Here is a 21,828-nt window from a genome sequence, read left to right on the forward strand (position 1 = left end):
TACATACCTGAGTATATAAACATGTATATACTCATATATATATAAGTTCCAGTTACATGTTTATATACTTAATATTGTTATATATATATTTTCAACAAAGGAGGTCAGAAACATAGACTAAAGAAAAGAATTAAATAAAGAAATCTTATAGAAGATACAATAAAACTTTTTTTGGTGCTCCAGAGTCTTAGCTGAAAGTTGCGTTATCATAATTGAGTCTTATATTTATAGATGGTCAAAAGTACGATGATCGATTTTTATGGGAAATATATTTCTTAAACAATTTTGTTCTTTACCTGCGTTAGATTTTTTGAACGACTCGTCAAAAGTCTTAAAATATTGTATGCGAATTTTGGTTATTTACGCCTTTCAGGACTTGTCGGATCGGAAAAATTACCGTTAGAAAATCGTTTTATAAAATAGTCCTTCATTAAAAATTACAATTACAATTCCTAAGTGTGCTAAAAAACTGAAAGAGGTTCACAAGGTCGATTTCACCAAAAAAAAAGTTCATTCAACATGAGTAAGACCTACCATGTTTTATTAAAAAATTCACTAAAAAAATAAAGATGAGCAGGGAATGTATGAAAATACCCTATTATATGAATTTGTTTTTGAATTACCGCATTGAAAATCATGAACCAAAACGTGTTTGCAACTGGTTATCGCTCCCTTTTTTTATTACTGTATTTATTTTTGATTGTATATATTTATATGATTGACTCATAAGAATTTAATTTTCCTTTTTGCAAAAATTAAAAAAAAATTTCTAATTTCCTGTAAAAAATAAATTTAAAGTTTAAATTGAAGAAAATTATCATAACTGGTCCATAACATGTTATAAGGTCAGCCTGGAATGTAGGGCGAAAAAAAAAGTCGTCTGATTTTCGTATCCCGACTATCTTAGGAAGTTTTCCAAAGGCATAATAAAGAAATTCAACTTTATGAATGAAACGTCTTCAGGTTGATACACAGTTTGACTATCATGTTCCTACACTGTTAATTAGAAAATTGTCTACTAGTTATAACAAAAACATCCATATAGCCTCAACACTTTTTTATTATATTTACACTGCTATGTTTCAGCCATTCTGGCCATCTTCAAGGATCTATCAATTAAAAAATATTTCATTCATTATAAATTAATTTTAATATATAATTGGATAGATTTCCCACATATTTGTATCATGTCACTATGTCACCTACAGCAAATTTAATTGTTTTATATATTTTATACAGTTGTAAATAACAATAAATAAATTATTAAAAAAAAAACTTGGATACAAATCATTTTATTTAAATGATTAAAGCTTAAGAATAATTAAGTCTCAAGAAAGTGAAAAGATTGTATTATATATAAATATTACCTTTGAAAAATCGAAATTGCACAACAGACTTCTACAAAAAAAAATTTTTTTTTACATTTAATTATAGGATTCATAATTTTGGTAGGAATTTAAAAATTGTATAAGAAAAAAATAATGCCAAGATCGCGAGTTCAAAAATATGGTCGCACAAGGCTAACTTGATCTTTTAATAAATATAACGCTTTGCTATCCATCATTCATTATATATATGGAGTCCCAGCTGTCAGCGGACAGGATAGAGAAGTTGGGTCCCTCTATCGCAAATGCAACAGAGAGCCGGAAACACCAGCACATGTGCTGGGGAAATGCCCCTACAACTCCCTCCTCATAACACGCCGACATCATAGAGTGAAATACGAGTTAATGAAGCTCCTAAAAAAAAAGAGATTTTGCCTGCTTTGACGAGGTCTACTGTGTAGATACGGATGGATCCACAACCTATGCGGATATTGTTGCTTTTCCTAAGAAAGGGAAGTCGCCAATCATTCTGGATCCCACCGTGAGATATGAAAATGACGACCTTGACCAGGCAAATAAGGTAGATAGGGAAAAGAAGGAAATCTACGATAAATGTATCCCTTTCCTCAAGGAGAAGTTCCGTGAGGGCTTCGGAGAACGAGACTTCAACGTGAGAGGCCTCTGGTTCGGAGCCCGTGGAACGATTCCCAGCACAACTAGGAGCTTCATGGAGGAGCTCGGGGTCGATGCCCAGGACGTGGCTAGGATGACAGAGAATATAATACTTGACCCCCTGGGAATCATCCACCACCACATGCATGGAAATTAATGAGTGGGGGAGTTATCCAGAGGAGGGATGGCATGCATGCATCGCATATCTTTTTGTTGTTTTATTTATTTATTACTTTATCATTTTTAATATTCTAATATTTGTTATATTGGGGAGTTTGTTGATAAAATGAAATAAGGGTTGTAAAATAGAAGGGAAAGAAAAAAAGGAGTATATTGAAAAGCTTGTATTTAGTTTGTAGACTGGTATTAATTGTAAATGAATAATGTGGAAAAAAATGTGTTATCTTTCTATTATATTATATCATATAAAAATATGTAATTTATATATTTCCGATCACGGATTGATCAGTATGCTGTGTAATGTGACAACCCGATGTATTTGGGCAGCATGATTGAATAAATTTCTTTCACTTTCTTCTCTATCGTAATATTTTAAGATTAAGGTATCAATTTTGTTAAAGCAATGTTTTGCTAACCCCAAGGACCCAAGTTCGATTCCGGCTGGGCAGATAATTATTATATTTTTCACTGTAGCCGTTGTGTCAGCCCTGTGGGCTCGGAAGCCCTCAGGGGTCCAGCCTCATACACTGGCTACTCTTTATTGGGTAAAAATCTGTTGGTCGAGAGCGATTCTGACCAAATCACTTCCTTGCACAACCGTTGGTGTAGTAGCAGTACTTCCTTACAAAGTACTGGACCTCTGACCCTTCATGGGTTGTAGTGGATTATGATTTATTGAAAATAATTAATTAAATTAAAAAATCTAATTATTTGGAGATTAAAAAAAAATACACATTAAGATAGCTGTGATTTTTAAATTATCTCTATGTCTTTTCAGAAATAACACTCTTATTTTATTTTTTAAAATAGTTCACGAAACGATATAATCAAGCCTAGGATCTCTCTAATGATTTTCTGGCCAGGAAAAAGGCTGATGTCGAAGGTGAGAACCTTAGTTTTACCCGATCTAAGGTAAACATGCAGTGACCCAACGTTCACCTTGGTATTTGTTCAAGTTAATTTTCCTTACTACTTAGACGGATTCCGATAATTAGCAAATGTTTGCTTTATAAATTATTATAATTATGCTTCATTGTCAACTCATGGAGGAAGGTTGATCAGTTTTTTGACCGTGTTTGTGCTTCCTGGAATGTTTTCTTCATAAGACTAAAAAAAATATGAGATATGTTCAATTTCATAAGTTCAGAATAATAGTTATGTAAATCTCTAGTAAATCTATAAATTTGCACATTTATTTACAAACGTGGAGTCCACATGCTAGACTTCATTGATACGAACTTAACCGAAGATGTGGAGAATTATAAAGACTGCTGAATAGAAAGTCTCAGCTTTCAGTAGAAAACAAACATCTACTTTACAAGAAAATGATAAAATAGTTCGTTGTTTACAGACAGTATACATGTGTCATCAGCGTATGTTGTTAGGACTGTGTTAGGGTGGGTTGGGATGTCAGCTTTGTAAACCGTATAAAGAATGAGACCTAATATACTACCTTGAGGAACACCGGCGGACTGAGAAAAGAGAGATGAGTAGGCTAGGTTAAGATTTACTTTAAAGGTCCTATCAGAGTGGTTGGAGAGGATTAAATAGAAATATGTAGGGGGAAGGAATTGACGAAGTTTATAGAGGAGGCTTGGATGCCAGACTCGATCAAAAGCTTGTTCAACATCGAGGAAGATTCCCGTGCAGGACATTCCGCGCTTCAATGTGGTGATCTGACATCAACCACTCGATGACACTGTTGTATGGTAGAATGAGATGTTCTAAATCCAAACTGAGGGTCAGGAATAACATGATATGAGTCAAGGATTGGATAGAGGCGTTTTAATTGGTGTTTTTTCCTAGGATTTTGAGCATAATGGGCAGTAGTGAAATAGGACGGTAGAAAGATATTCAGACGGATATTCAGGAGGGTTGGAGCCTTTGATACTTCATGCCTCTGTTTTTAGATTGATGTAATTTTAATTTCTTCGTATTTTTTGGAGTAATAATTATTTTTCTTCCATTTTGTATTATATTTATTTACTTTTTTTTTATAAACTAGAGGGGTACCCTTTACAAATTATACAACTATTCATTTAATTGTACTACTTGTTCCTCGTAAATTGTATTACTATAATGTATTTTCACGTACACTATTATGTATATAAGTTCACCCTATATGTTGTTGTTTTTTTAATTATTCATTTATTGTTATTTACAACTGTATACATATATATACGTCAAGTAAATTTGCTGTTATTGATATAATGACATGATACAAACATGTGGAGAATCTACCCATTGATAGAACTCCAATTCTTATATGTAAAATAAAATATTATCCGGTGATTACTAAAAATTGTTTTATATAATTGAAAAAAAGCAAACAAAAGCAATATCTTCCATTAGTGTTCCATTTGTATGGTAGCTCAGTTTTCCTTAATTTTTTTTCTTCTTGGAGGCCGACTATTAAAACAAAAGGAACGAAACATTCGCCTCACCAGGAAAAACGCCTTCCATTAAGAATAGTTATCTAAACGAATTCTCCAATAAATCGTGTTATTTCTTCTATTAACTATGTTAATAATATTTTCTTCATTACATTCGAGATTAAAATCAGGTTTCGTCTGTCTGAAGGTTATAGATAATTTTATTTATTGATCTTAAAAGATCAAAAATAATTATTAAAGGCATTTCCATTGAATATTAAAAATATGATGGGCTAGTTACGGACACTGTTACAGTGTTTCCTAAATGGACTCGAATGACTTAATACATGATTAAATAATTCTAGAGAATAACCAACTACACATATTTCTCGACAACTGCTTTCATATCGTTTATTTATTTATTTTTGTACGTTTTAAGGGAATATAACTAAGATTTCTTCTTCTTCAAATCCCATTGCCACTAAAATACAAGGCCTGCCGTATAGCTATAGGTACTAGACCACTTTTTCTAGAACAGGAGTGTTTTTAACTCGTCCTTTTGTACTCCTGTTTTTTTTTTTCTTAAGATACCAGAGCTCAGGAAATAACTAGGCACTTTTATTTTTAAAATGTCCTTCTAACTTAGAAATTTTTCTCAGGAGCAAGTTTAGAAACTGCAGTACACTTTACTTATTCATGTTGTGAGCAATTAACAAGTGTAAAATATTGTTTAAAACATTTACAACGGTTGATTGGAATAATTACCTTTGTGATGTGGGTATATGGAAAATTAAAAAAAATTAAAGAGTAAATTTGTTGAAATAGACGAAAGTTTGTCAACGAAAAGGAATTTCAACGTAGGACGCATCCTTCTTCAACAATGGGTTTTCGGAGGGGAATTAGTTAAGGAGAGATTAGAATCCATATTTTCAGAAGTTATCGAAAAAATAATACATCGAAAGAACGCATGAATTTATACAATAAATTGTAAATATTACTTTGTAGTATGGTTGCACAAGTTTTACGCACGATGGAGAAGCCCGAAAACCGTTTATCGCCACAAATGAAGAAAACATTGAGCGTTCACGTGAAATGGTTCTCTTAGACAGGCGAGTAACTATTAACGAAGTGGCACATAGTCTAAAAATTAGTCACGGTTCTGCCTACGAAATCATCCTTAACAGACATGTTTGTGCAACATGGCCAAGGATGGCCTTTTTTTTATGTTATGATCTCCTCTTGTGAGATTGTGACATATCGTCCATCGATCAACCTAATCGCTATAATTGTCGCATAAAAAATATCTTATTTTTTGTAAAAAAATATATTTTTTTTAACGTTTCGAAACAGCTGGTATTTTTTATTCCCCCTACCTATACTTGGTAGACTCATCAATTTTGACTTGTAATTATAAACAGTTTTCATTGAAATAATAAAAAATTGGGGTGAAATAACTGCCTTTTTTCACCTCGCTGTTATAGTAAGACGGTCTAGTTTGTGGTTTCTTCGCGAGACCGACGCTAACAGATGTCAGTGGTTGAGCAAGGCAGAGCCGGAAATAGCCTATCTGCCTTGAGTACAGCACTCCTCGTCTAAAACTGCTTATCTGTCGCCTCGCTAAGCTGTTCTTAGTTCTGTCTTTTATTTAGTTACGTTCAGGTATAGGCTGTGTATGGTGTCTTGGAATTCATTGCGGGGACGAAATGCACTGGATTAGTTATAATTGTTTATAACAGTAATATACTCTGATGTGGAATAAACCATTTTGCAGGTTCGTACCAAGACTATTTTTTAAGAAGATGTAATTATTGAATATATGTTATATTTGTATTGTAGACTTTATATCATAAAGTGAAGAATATATTCTTTTTATTTAGATTTTTTATTTTATTAATTTCTTTATGATTCTGTTACTATTTTTTTTTTATTACAATTCTTTTCTGGTTATTATTACATTTTATCTCAATGACGATGAAAACTGTGTACAATGAATAACGGATTCTTTATATCTCGTTATAAACAAAATTTTATGATAATTATAAAACAAATATGACAGAAGAATATACTTATTTATATTTTTTTATCTGAATTCTTATTCACTTTTGATGAACACTTATTGTTGATTAAAAGTCCTCTTTTACATGACCAAAAGAAAATATTTACATAATAATAAGAAACCCGAAATAATTCTATTGTTTATTTATTCTAAATATTCTACTGATAAGCTAAATGCACAGTGAATAGATATGCCATAGATCAATAATTGAAGTACTATTTTATATAAAATATTTTAAAATGCAAAATAAAATATTTTTATTTTAAATATAAAGAAATAAATAAAATGCATCCTTTATTATATTTTCATTCGAAAATACAAAATAATAAAAATATGTTTGTATTGCTTTCTAAATTAGAAAAATATGTTTTATTTATTTATTTATTTTTAAATACAAGCACAATTACTTGAGAAATACAATTAAAATAAAAATATATTACATTTTAAATAAAAAATACTTATTTTATATTTGAAATAATTTTTCTGTTAATAATTAAATACTTAATAATTTTAAAAAACGGGTCTTCTGACTGAAAATGAAACAAATAATGAAAATTAGACCGTTTTATGTTGAAGTTTTTTTTTTAATTGTTACATTTATTTTGTTAATGCACTTGTCTCGTGAAAAAATAGTTAATGATTTATAGAAAAATGTAATATCATTGGAACGAAACAAAAATGGCCTATCTCAAAATTTCTGTGAAAAATTTGTTTAAACCATGGTTAAATAGGATAATAAGATTAGTAAATAAGATATCTGATAATTTATAATTTCAATATAAATCCATTAATTATTTTTCATATTTATTCTGTGATAAATTATTCATAAATATTCAGTGAGATCTTTTTGGCATTACTAAGTGAATAGAAAACTACGTTAAAATGCCTCTTTGTCTTGCTTTGTCAATATGTTATTGACCAATAAAACTATAGTGTTATTCTTAACTTACTAAACTATGTTTATTAAATGATCGATGTTGGAAATTTTATTTATATCCAAAACACCACGATTTGACAGCATTGTACAGTGATTGTTTGTTCCGTTTCGATTTTGTATCGACATTTAAAATTCACATAAATATTGTGAACTCACAGTTTTAAATAACTTGACTTCACAAATACTATGTGAAACCGTTCCTCATCCTCGTCAGGACAAAAAAAAAATATGGCAAATGATTGATTAATTTTATAAACCTTATTTGTTAAATAAATTAAATTTATTCTGTGAGTTAGCTTATTCATTTATTATTGCTGGGGTATAGTACCGCTTTGTTGACTTAAATTTCAATTTTTTTTTTCATTGATGATAAAAATAATAATAACAGGTAAAAATGCTTAAGTTAAATTTCTTGAATTATTTAAATTTATCATACATTAAAAATTAACTTAAAAACAAATTAAAAACAGAACCAATATGAGGTACTGGCTCCTGATAAGTTTATAAATTGTTAATTTTCGATAAGTGATAAATTTCAATACTTTATTAAGAAAAAGTAAATTTTTCATTTTTTGCTTTTCTAAAAACTTTTTTCTCTATCTATAAAAAAGATGCTTTACAAAAATATGGTGTTATATTGTTTTTTTTTTTTTTAAACTGACTATAGTTATTTATTAATAAAATTATGAATTTAATTGTAAATAATATTTTCATTAATTTTTGTTATATTTTATTTTTCTTATAAACATTCAAAACTATTAATTGCTATGTTTATTATGATTTTAATAAAAATTCCAATCAGTTGAGCGTTTAGGAATAATTTATAGAGGAAAAATCGGTAGTAAAGGAATTAGAGGAAAAAAAACAACTAAAAATAGACATCGCCTCTCCTTTCAATCATTCTGAAAACAGAAACGACAAAGTGAACAGTTGAATTCTTTGACTGAAAATAATTCAACTTGTCTTGTAGTTTAGAGAGTTTTTAAAGAACATTCTTACTGATAATTATAAAGTGTTATGGTTTAATACTAACTATATTGTTGCGTACTAAAACCAATTTCTAAAGCTATTTTCTAACGCTGTAAAGTGTTCAGATTCTGCTTGATTTTGGTGATTTTGCTTGATTTGATTGGTGGTTATAATAAGGAGATATCCTTAACTATTGTACAAAAAAGAAAAATTATATATAATCGCTAATTGCATAAATAAAGCATATAAAGAGAGAGAAAGAAAATATACGTAACTAATGAAATATGTAACCATAATATTAGAATAAAGTAACAAAATATGAAGTTAAGTTAGACAAAAGAAGTGAATAGAAAACATAACAATAGTAATATATGGTGAACATGACTTGTAACATGCGTAATATAAAATTAAGAAAAGAATAGAGAAGGAGAAGGGGGTAAATAAAACATAGGAAAAAAGATAACAAAACATAAAACACACCTGTTAGTAGCTAATCAGACAGCCTAGTAAGCTCCGCGCCGCAAGCGGCAAGACTCAGAATTAAAAAAATACGTTACGAAGAGGGCGAAGTATTTGGGAGGAAACATTAAAATTAGGTAAAAATAAAAAATAAATAATAAAATATAATAATAAATAAGTCCTTATTTACAATATAATATCTTACATTACCAACCTATACAATTAAAGAAGTAGATTCATTCCTTATATAAGAGTATTAAATGTTTATTTTAATCAAACATGTTATTTTAATGAAAATTACATTAAAAAAAGTTTATAGAGACAAAAAAAAAATTAAATCTAAATAAAAATAAAAATTAAAAAAAATAAATGCAATTAAAGAAATAAAATGTTTATAGGCATAAACATATATCTTGGTACGTCGAAGAAACAAATATTTTATCTATAACTATATCTATAAGCATGATAATAAATGTTTGTCTTCCTGTATCAGCGTTGTGACGTGCGTCCATTTTACAAATTTTAATTTCCTTCCTTGACCCACTGTGATAGTGTCACCCTCGGGTCGTATAATATGTAATATAAATGTGATATTTACATATCCGTCTATTGAAAGGAATCGATTATATCAAGCACAGATAGTTAATATCATCATTGAAAGCATAAATAATTTTTTTTAAATTCTTTCATTCATGTAATTCAGTTTATATTCAACTAACATATTTTAATTGGTTTAAACCAGAGATGGGCAAGAATTAGCTATGGCTAATACTAATAGCTAAAATTACCATGGATACGACCCTTATTCATGAATGAACCATTGATAAATAAATATCGTATCCGTGGGTTGGTATTTGTACTTATATTACTAATCAGAGCCTATTTGTTGATATTTTCTATCTAATAATTACCAATTACCAAATTAAAATGTATTATCAGATTCATGGAAAAATTAAAAATTCACAATTTTTAAAATTAAAATTAAGTTATGAGACACATTATAAATGTATGTGGGACTTATAAATATACCGATTAAATTAGAATTAAAAATAAAATATCGATTATAGTATTTTTTTTATCATTACTTATTGAAATTTACAATTTACAACGCCCTAACGGAGTACAACTTTCCCCAGCTAGTAACGGAAGAAAACTACCCCATTACAAAGAATTTGTTTGTATACGGATAGAAAACAATTGTTAGGCCAACCCACTTCAACCCTCATGAAAGAAGAACAGGACTAGCCCCTAGAAGTCCAGTGGACGATTGAGAGGTGCTGAAATTGTACTTTTTTTTTTGTATATTTTAATGGCATTGAAATTTTCTATACAGCCAGTTATAAATTCATTTATTTGTATTCCCATTATTACCGCCCTTAGATCTCAGAATGGTAAGACTGCGCCCAACCACTGAGCTATGGATGGCCCTAAATTGTGCTTATAAATCGATTCATTAGCAATTGTTCGATAATACATGTGTAAGTTTGAACTCCTACTGCAAACCTGTATTGCTTAAAAGCAGAGAAAGGTTGAAATAAATGAAAACAGCTTAAAAAATATATATAATGAGTAAAGTGATACATGTTTCAGAACACATGATAATTTTGGGAAGGAATCTCACAATGGTGGTACTTTAATCATTGCTTTAAATTTCAAGATCCCGTAGCAATTTTCTTTTCAGACACTTCGGGTTATATGGGTTTGTTAAGGATGAGATATTAAAAACTTTAATGGATTTGGAAGGGTGAGGATTTCGGAATAAAAGGAGGTATATCTATTTCGGGCCAAATCTACAACGAATGGAATGTTGAGGTCTTTATAGATGAGTTTATTTGTGACGTAATAAGGAGCGTCAAAATTTCAAGAGGATTTTGGATTATAAGGATTCGATTCTGGGAGGAATTTGATGGTATAGCCCTAAAGCTCAATTTGTTATGTCCAAAATGGTCTGATTATCATAGCGTATGAAAGTTTTTTGTAGTAAATGGTAAGCCTAAACCGTTTGTGAAGTAGGCGTTGTAGTGATCGAAATCCTCGAGCAGAATCTTGTTTCAGTACTAGTATCAGGATTCCAATAAAGTCTGTGGTCAAGGTGGGGTCAAGTTAGTTACAAAGCTGTTAAATAAACCTTGAGGTGCGCTATTCAATAGGAGCTTTACGACGGATAGTAAACGTGATCTGATGGAATTCGTTAGGATCTATTTTAATTCCCCAGTTCTATCATCATTCTTTACTTACCATGAATGGTATGTGTGACTACAGGGTTTGTGATTGAGTAGTAGTGTCATTGTTTACAGACAGTATACTTGTGTAGTCACCTATGCTAGAAAAAGTGTTAAATGTAAAAAAAATTAAATGGAGAAATATTCCCTTGGTTTAGCACGTTAAAACGACACAAAATTTAACATGGTTGAGAGTCTGCTAAATGGAGAATGGCGTGGCGCAACTGACCAGCCGAGCTCTAGAACATTTTGTTTGTTGTACTTTTGATAGTTTAGTTGTTCCTAGTCCGTGTTTGGTTTGTGTTGTTTTTGTTTTAGACATTCTAAAAACCTTAATAAGGTCACGGATGAAAATAATGAAATTCTGGAAGGTTTTGGAAGAAAAGGTTAAAAAAGTTATGAGCTGCCTCTGCATTTAATATATAAGATGGACTTTAAATTAGACTGCTATACTTTTAACATTTAGCATGTTAAAATGTTTTACATTTAACACATCATGAATACCTCTATAATTATTTCCAAATTCGATCAAATTCACTACTAAGAACAAATGTTTTATTAAATTTGTTTACATGAGAGTGTGATGTTTATAAATGAAACATTAATTAAAAATCATATATTTTATCCTAAAAATATTTTCCACGAAGCATATACACACATAGTTCAATAATAAAAAGATCATGCAGTTTATAATTGAAAGACGAAGATTATTACACAAGTTTTAATATTAAATAGTTCTAATTTAATTAATCTGAAAATATAGTTCGGAACGCTGTGGTAAGACGCTAATCGTCGACCGAAACTAGTTCTAGAAGACAACGCTTGTGTCTCTTAAAGATCCGGTGGCAGAAACTAGAGCTCTATAAAGGATAAAACTAATGCCATAGTTAAGGTAGGTGACGGCCGTGTAGGTTGCGGCTAGGTCTCAGTAGGTTCGATTCCCACCTAGCAATTCTGGTAGCCGCCAAGGTTTGGCAAAAAGGACCAGGAGGCCCACTTACCCGACTAGTCCTCCCCCCCCCCCCACTAAATACCAATACCATTGCCATAGTTTGCAAATCAAGTACATGAAAAACTTATTTCAAATACATCATTTTACTTTAAAATTAGTATAATATTTCCAATTACGGGCTGCAATGGGTCAGATTAAAATATTTTAATCTGAAATTTCAAGATTTTGTGGTTAAAAATTATCTTAAAGCATCTTTTTTTCAGAATAAATGAATTCGGACATACTGTGTTGGATAAATTTCTATAAAAAAAGAGCATAACAATAAGAAAATGTTATAGATTAAAAAGTAATTGAATTTTTTATATTTGTAGCAAAACTTTAAAATAAATTATATATTTTGTTTTTTAAATTTAGATATTCTTAGTAAAATACAAATTACATATAAAATATTAAATAAATATGAATGATATTTATTTAAATTATTCGTCTATAATTGTTTGTCAACGGTGCTTCTTACAGTCATAGGTGAGAATTGGTAGATCTATTGACTCACAGGGTAATACTCTTACAATGTTTCCTAGGTATTCTTTTTATGTTTTTTTGCGATCTTCAACTGCTCCTAGTTTCAGAACAACTTCTACATTCTCTTCATTCTACAAGAAAGTAATCGAGGCATCTGCTGACCTGGCTTACCTCACTCGATAGAGTTAACAACTCAACTTATCGTTGCCTGGAGAGGAGAAGAACTTGGATTTTTCAAGCGATGGAAATATACTAGGCTTCTAGTGGAAATCCTTCACCTCGAAGGATAACACTCCCCTCCTTCCCTCCCCCCATTATAACCTGGCCTAACAACCTGCCGAGACCAGTTCCTCACCAATGATAAGACGTCAGAGGCTTAATTGCGAATTTCCTCGGTAGCTGTGAAAATAAAACTAATGTTATCCTGTATTTAGGGTTTCATTAGATTTTGTAAGTTAAAAGAAGTGTTGGTCTAAGAAATAGTATTTATTGTAGTATTTACATCATTATATTATTATATACATCATCATTTCCTAATTTAAAGGAAAATCAAGTGCAGTGCGCGCATTATCATCAGCCTACTCCCGTTCCCGTTTATTGTGGATTTGTTGTGCGACTCTGCCGCTTTTGTTCAAAAATGTCTAAATCGTTTAAATCTTCTGTAATTCTCATGACCTCCTATGTTATTCAGAGTACTGGATTCAAGGGAATGAATTTATTATTATTATTTTTTTTTTAAATTTTGATAATATTTTCTGGTGTAAACATATAAATCTTAATTTTTCCTCCATTAATATTACATATTTTTTCCTATAATTTTTTTTTTTAAATAATTTATTTATTGTTATTTACAACTGTATACATATATACACATCAGGTAAATTTACTGTAAGTGATATTATAACATGATACAACATGTGGAGAATCTACCCATTGATAGAACTCCAAAAACATTTCTATAGGAGACGATCTCGAAGCCATCTTCTTTTCAGATGCCTAGGAGGATTATTAGGTAGTGAAGGGGAAGCCAGGTTAGAAAAGAGTTGGTTTGGGTGGTTGGAAAGTTTATTATAGAAGGATTGGCCAAATCGGCAACATAGGGGACATTGAGGTCCTGATGGATGATTTGATTTGTGACAAGGTAAGGAGCATTAAGGATTTTACGAAGGATTTTGGACTGTAAGGATGCTCCACTAAACCTTCGAATTCCAATCCTTAGAATCCAAAATCCTTCCTGAAATCCTCAATGCTCCTTACTTTACTCATGAATAAAATCATCCATTAAGACCTTAATGATCCATATGTAACCGATCTAGCCCGAACCAGATATGAATCCTTCCATTATAAACTCCCTAACCATCAAAATCCTTTAGTATCTAACCTTGGTTCCTCTTTTATTCCTGAAAAGAAGATTGCCAATTGACCTTCTAGTGTAGAAATATGAGTGCCTAGCAATGGGCAGTTTCGCTACATACCAGTATCACTTCATTTTGATCATACATTAAATTTATTTAATGTATTTTTATGTAAATACATTTCCAAATTGCAATAAATAAATTAAATTTTTTTTTAAAATTTTAAATATAATATGATGTAAATGTAACCCTACAACTTGTGTTCCAAACGGTTTCATATGTTAAAAATGTGTTATATTTCTTTTCAGGAATTTATTTTATAACCTTTAACCATTTTTTTATTCTTTATAGCATCCGAACAACGTTTCGGACTCCTCTGCCGATTATCAAGTTCTACAAATAAAAATATTTATAATCAACAGTTATACAATTAACATACATTTGCAAACAACAAATTTCATTTTGCACTTTAATATAAAATTCTTTATACCTGTACACACAAAAAAATCAATATTTAAACATATATATACATTCACTTCATTTAATTTATAACCATTTACATATCTAGAATGTTTTTGAGATTAAGCCCAGATTTGTTAGTTATTTTTCTAATTTTATATATTTTTTTCCTTACCTATTATTATTATAAATATTTGATTACGGATATTTGTATTTATCCGACTTGATAATGGGTAGAGTAGTCCGAAATGTACTAATCTTATAAAGAATAAAGAAGTGAATAAAGAGTATAAAATAAATTCCTAAAATGAAATATAATTAAGTTTTATTACTTTTTTTTCATCTGTTGAACTAACTGCTTTAATAATTAATTTTTTTACTGTAATTTTGATTTGATTCATTTTTATTTTAGTTTTTTTAATTCCTCAGATATTTATATAAAAACATGAAACTATATTAATTGCCTTCGAATAAGAAACCACTAAATAGATCTGATAAATTAATATGCTCTCTGATTTTTAATTGTTTTAAAATGAAGTATAAGTAATTGAGCTAGTAATTATTTCAGTAATTACCCGGTGAAGAGTAATGAATCACAATAATGAATTGTGAGTAGGGAGAATTAAGTTGTCACACACCATTAATTCTCAAGCGATGTACTAATCTTGTGCTCACTATCTTCTAAATAAACGAAGAGCATATAATAAGTGAGTCTTGGACTTAAATTAAGCAACGGGAATATAAAAATTCGGAATGTGGAACTACTTCAGCCAGAAACGAGAAGCAGATTGGTGGCGATAAAACTGGTCCCTGGGGTATCCCAGGTCGCTGACCCATTGCCCGCAACGACCACTCACTAGGTTAAGGTGATAGCAGTTTTCCCACTGCCCAGATTCCAACATCGATTATTATCGATTTATGATAGTAATATTATTTGATGTTCAGTAGCTATTGATGTATAGATCAATCAAACTTCGTTGATTATATTATCTGATTGATTCCTCATTGTTTCTTAAGAAGATAAATAACATAATGGCGTGTAATGATCCCGAGTAGTGTAGTGAGCCACAATGGATTTTGTCCTATGTTTTCCTTGATATTAGCTCATAAAACACAATGTTTTTTTTACTAAACATCTCTCAAAATTTTTTTTACAATAAATACAATCAAAGTTAGTTTTAGATATTTGTTCATTTTTTTTTTTATAGTATGTATGTTCCTAAGTCATATATTATATCGTATTTATATTATGTATTACCCCCATAGGGGAAAAGGAGGTGGGTCAGTGGTAAGGGGCTGTGCTTCTAACCTGCAAGGGTTTGAATACGGCTGTGAAAGATAATTATTTATTCTGTTTATTTAGCCGTGAGTCAACACTGTGGATTCAGAAGGCCTCCGAGGTCCACCCAGCCTCATACTGTGTGTAAGCTTAATTAAGGAATTAATTGATTCTGACCAAATCAGCTCCTTGCACAACCGTTGGTCTTGTTACAGTATTTCTTTACAAATGACTGCACTATTCATGGGTTGTAGTGGTACAGCTTTATTATTTTAATGTATACCTCTATGATCTCTATAATTTATGGAAATTTTGAATTGGTGTTCGCTCGGTCATTACAAGAGTCATCTGTTTTTTTAGGGTATTGTTAATTTCTTTACTTTTTTCTTGTTGTTCTTCTGTGCATCCATCTAGTTCTGGGTTTTTCATTAGATAAGAAAACGTCTTAAAATATAATTTAGTACCAGAATAACAAAGATACGTAGAATAGAAAAGAACAATATCTCCCATCCACATTGGAATGATGTATTTTTATTTAGGGATTCTGGTAATAAATTATATTTTAAGACGTTTCCTTATCGGCACAGTTTTTATCCGACGCGTTGCGAAGGTGTAAGTAGCCAAAAAACTGCAAACAAGGTCTGACGATTTAAATCTTAAAAACCTGAAGAATAAAATATTTTCAGATTCCAATGCTGCGTAACAATCCGTCATCATAACTGATGATTTTTTTTAGTAAGGCGTCATCATTAGTCTACTCAGTGGGTTGACGATTATGATGATGGATTCTTATATGAATTGTCCTTAATGTTTATTAGATTCCTCCACCGTATGCACGCAAGTTATCAAACGTTAAATAATTACGGTTTTTGGCGATTTACTTGATGCCACCTCAGGTCACAGCTCTAATAGAGTTATTTACGTTAAATAGTTCTCGACATATAGCTTTTTAAAAAGCAACATTTTATAAATTTGCCAAATTTATATGCATGTGTAAATATCATAAAAACTACTTTCCCTACGAAGATAAGTGTCATTAAACTTCTGTATAGTCCATTATACGAGCTTTAATTTGAGTGCTAATAGACATCTGTACGTCACATAGTTCCTGAGATATAGAATTCTTAAAATAAATGAACTAATTACTAATCTTTCAGTAGATTTTAAGAAATTTTGCTTTTTCAAAACTATATTTCGAGAACTATTGGACATAAATAGCTCTTTTAAGGCTAAGATTACAGAAAATTTAATCTTCTTTAAATAATGTGCTCTTAGGTTTTCTAGTGTTGTTGGTAGTTTTTAATATATAGAGCTCGGAATGAAAAATTAGTGTTTTTTAAGGTTTTGAAACAGCCCCCATATTTTATTCCTCCTACCTATACTTGGCAGACTCATCAATTTTGACTATTAATTATACATAGTTTTCATTAAAGTAATCAAAAATTGGGGTGAGATAACTGCCTTTTTTCTTTCTGGCTCTTGTACTATTATGTACAGATAACCAATTAATGTCCCTGATTCTGGTTGGGGACATATTCCAAGAATGTCCAGATCTTGTAATCTCTGTCGTACCTGAAACCGCAGAAGGAGTTCCCGATAAGATTAAATCAATAAATTAATAACAAATTTGCAATGAGGTGATGGGATGGAAAGGATAGAACTTCCTTATTATAGCTGTTTATTTTGCAAGTGTCATTCGTGCAATTTTTCTTTTTAAAAAATTAATGAGTGCCTTACTCGTTCCGTAACAACTTTTCATGCAAGAGACAGAAACAATCTCTGTGAAATATGAGTGTAATTAAAAGTTATTAGCATTTCCTTGCCTAGTTGCGAGCATCATTACCTTGTCAGGCCTCTACAATGGCTCAAAGAAGATTGAATCTGGAAAAATAAATGAACTGGCGTTGTAGTGCTAAAAGAGAGAGAGAAAAAAAATTAAACAATAATAAAGGTATTAATCATTTTTTTTTTTTAAATTGATTCGATAACTGCTTCAGTCAGCAATTACATGATGATTTAGCGTTTTCTTTTCCTGGGGTATTAGGCGATTTGTCTTAATTATTTATGGTTGTGGAATAAAAGAAAATAAGTTTGTTTTTTTATTTTATTATGAGCTATAAATTTATTTTATTCAATTTACAATAGATTTATATATATATATATATATATATATATAAAAATGGAAATACATCTTTAATTCAAAGTGCTGCTTTTTCTAAAAACTTCTTTAAACATATAAAGTTATATTTTGAAGAAGATGATGAGGAATGTGGTCAAGATGGAAGAAAAAATAGTAATAATTATTTATTTATTTCCTGCCCACGTTGGTATTCATCAGGGCTATAATAAAATGATATAAAGAAGGCGGAGTTAATGTAAGAGTAAAAGACTGGTGTAAAAGTGTAAAGCTGGTTGTATATAAACAATCAATAAAATTGAATAAAATAATAAAGAGAATAAAGATAAATAATAAAAGAATTATTAACTGAAATAATAATGTGAACAGATGAATCTAAATATATGTAATTACAAAGATTTATTGATTTAATTAAATGAAGAGACAGAATAACTGCTACCATAGTCAATGCACCCTATTACGTCTCTTACAGAACACTATGTCATGACCTTCATATCCCTTTTTTTCATGACCTCCAAATTCTCGAGATTCTATATAGAACTTTTTAATCACCCTAATCCTTTGGTTCAATCGTTATCCAGTTCGACCCATCCCTACAATCCATATCGAAGGTTAAAACGACAGTGGTCACGAGACCTATAGTAAAATAAAATCGAAAATTGGAGTTCTGACATGTCATGTCCTTACCAATGACAAAGTGAGGGGGCGGCACTGGGAACTCGAAGATCCTTGCTCTACGCTACGTGCTTATTTTATTATTTGTATTGTTATATTAGTTCAAATATTTAATTTTTTTATTTTATCCTTGTTTATTTATGTAGATAGTTTGATTATGTTCATTTTATTTATCATTCTGTTTATATACATATAGAAATTTTATTTATTTTTATGTACTTTTTTTCATTTATTTTTATTTTTTTAAATTTTATTATGAATGTGATAATTTATCACTATTACTTATTGCCCAACGTTGTAGTAGATTGTAATATTTATCAATAAATAATCTGATAAAAAAAAATAACTGTTATAAAAATTTACATGTTATGTTTAACATTTGATAACAGTTATTATGTATCCTCTTTTAATTAAATCAATAGATCTGCTATATAAACTGCCGTCCTGTTTATACTCAATAGATGTGGTATTGTTGTTGTAAATATGGGAAAGATATTTTATGTAATTATTTATTAATAATTGTTATTTTATTTAATTTTAGGGTCCATAGTTGGGTTTGGACCCTTAATCCAGTAGGAATTTAGTGCACTTGCTCACCCTCCACTGGCTCATTACCAGTGATGCGGCGAGAGGGATGCGATGGGATCTCTTGAGCTCTGCTATACCCCTCACACGTGTGGGATAGAGCGGGCTCAGGGATCCTCAGGTCGATTGTGTAAATATTGTATATATTATTTTATCATTATGTTATTTTATTTATTTATTTTTCATAAAGATAGTTTGATTATGTTCATCTTGTCTATTCTTTAGTTTGTATATATTTTAAGAGATTTTTTTTTATTATTATTTTTTTATTTATTATTGTTTTTTTTATTTATTTGTTTTTTTTAATTTTAGTATGTATGAGATCATTCATCACTATTACCTACTGCGCACAACTGTGTGGCAGATTGTAATATCTATCAATAAAAAAAAAAAAAAAAATCCAGTAGGAATAATGAATGCAGTATTAATTAGAAAACTATAATAGTAATGAAGAATAAAATAAAATTCTGTTCTTCAGCAGAAGTCAAAAATGTATATATTTAATTCTAATTCGGACTCAAAACATATATCAAAAAGTCAAAACTACCCAAACTGTTGTTTATTTGTTTCTTTTTTTTTTTTTTTTTTACGTTGCTTTCTGGACTGCAGCTTCATTCTTATATAGCAAGTCTTCAGTTGTTAACTTTTTCGATTCTTTATTTTTCTGAAGTTGTGTAACATGAGAAACTTGGTGAAAATCGCTCCATGGCTTTATGTGAACGTGACATTACCAATTTTTCATGCTTCCGTACTTTTTTTTTTACTATCTCTGTCCATGTGGATTTCCAAGATCCTATTATGAATCAAGTGCAACTACTCGTAAAGTCTTGTGATTTAGCAGCAGGCTGTGTATAGCTATTGATAGAATATAAAGACTAGATATTAATTATACACTACTTAGAACTGAAGTGTACTGCAGTGATGATGGCCTATCATCGGTTCGTAATCTATCTGTTATTTCAGTTGCGTTACGAGTAATTTAAAACTAATGCTCCTAAGCCTTAATCTGTAACCACTATATAATTACAATCTGAGACTTACGCTATGAATAAATAGAGTGAATAACAATGCTAATTGTAGCCAATGGGGGACTCAGGAATTTTCTGGTGTTAGGGGAGCGGACTGTGAATTCTATACACCTGATCATAATATATTTCAAATAAATAAAATTTTAAAATACAATTGAGAAGATTTTTTTTTTTTAAATTAATATATTCACTACATATTAAAAAAAAAATTGTATCCCCTTACTAGTCATTTCTGATATACGGAGGGGTTAAATATAGGTTAGCATCCTATTCTAACTATTGTGGGGGGTCAAGTTTCCAGAAATAAAAGTTTACCTTCTAAGCCTGATTCCAACCAGGGGCGCTGCAGTCACGAGCCAAAGTTGGCGCTTTAACTTGCTTGGCTACGTACGACCCCTTATTTAGTTATTTGAACAATTTAAATTTTTCTTTGTAAATTAGATTTTTAATAAAAATTTAACTTTAGACGTTACCATAATTATTTTGAAATAAATTTTCAAAATTTGATATTTTAATGTTTTTTTTAGAAAACTTATCAATTTATATTTCAATTAAAAGCATACTAGTAAAGAAGCCTATTTTATTTATCTGTAACAGAAAAATATTTTGAAGAAAAAATGATTTTTTCACCTTCCAGAACGGGAAGCTCCCGCCTCCTCCTCTATTTTATGTGTTGACCATAGTTCATTAAAATAAAAGTTCCTTAATTATTTATTGCGGATTATATTTCTAATTGTTTTCTTTATTATCATTTTCTTTCTCCCAAGCTCCAGGGACTTTAACGCTCTTGTAAACAAATTTAAGTTCGATTTCAGAAGATAACAAAATTAATATGTTAGACATTACTTATTATCTATAAATGGAAGTTTGGAGTAATGCTTTGTGAAATATTTTGAGCAGAGCACTTGATAGGTTTTTAAAAACCATAACTTGTATAAATTATTTTGAAATAAACAAAGATAAAATTCAAACGGAGTTCACATATAGATTAGTGAATGAATACGTAAGAAACATTAACAAATAATCGATTTTAGATGGAAGACACTCAGGTATCGATGTCTCAACCTAAATGACTCGAGAGTGGTCGCCTATTGGATACCTATTATCAATGATTGAAACTTAAACTCTAATGCGTGGATGTTGTTGGGTTATGGGTGAATATCTACGGTAATTTTTAAAGATTTTGTAAACTAAAGGAACCATATGTCTTTGACAGAACACTTATTTTGTAAAATAAAAAAAATAAATGAAAATCTTAAAATTTAGATAATCTATTACTACTTCTGAAAACCAATTTCAGTTTGTTTTTTATATTTTAAGAGGTATATTAAATTATCTTGCCTCTCTGTACAATTAATATGTTGACATTGAAATGTTTTTTGTGGTACAACATCTCTTGTGCGGTCAAAACAGAGGTTGAGGACCTCTTCAAACGGAGAAGGGAGGGATAGGACCTTCGTCGAGAGGCCGCCTTACCTCACCCCAAATGAGGTTCTTCTGATTGTCCCGGCGTCTGCCGTGTCAAAGACTGCGAGGTCGTGGCTTAGGTTTGCCTTGGATCAGTTGTTGGGCCTGTTACATTGCCTTGGATCAGTTGTTGGGCCTGTTACATTGCCTTGGATCAGTTGTTGGGCCTGTTACATT

At 30.3% G+C, this 21,828-nt stretch overlaps 1 protein-coding gene across 1 annotated transcript in view; it reads left to right on the top strand.

Annotated features, from left to right (window-relative positions):
• The first annotated feature begins 6,188 nt into the window (after positions 1 to 6,188).
• LOC106679865 (ATP-binding cassette subfamily G member 4) overlaps positions 6,189 to 21,828 on the top strand; it is a 163,016-nt gene continuing 147,376 nt past the window's right edge. The window contains exon 1 of the mRNA XM_067052385.1: positions 6,189 to 6,320. The gene's annotated coding sequence lies outside the window, so the exon portion shown is untranslated. The remainder of the gene's footprint in view (positions 6,321 to 21,828) is intronic.

This window comes from Halyomorpha halys, unplaced genomic scaffold (genome assembly GCF_000696795.3).
Source record: "Halyomorpha halys isolate HHAL.00 unplaced genomic scaffold, Hhal_1.1 Scaffold225.1, whole genome shotgun sequence".
NCBI lineage: Eukaryota > Metazoa > Arthropoda > Insecta > Hemiptera > Pentatomidae > Halyomorpha > Halyomorpha halys.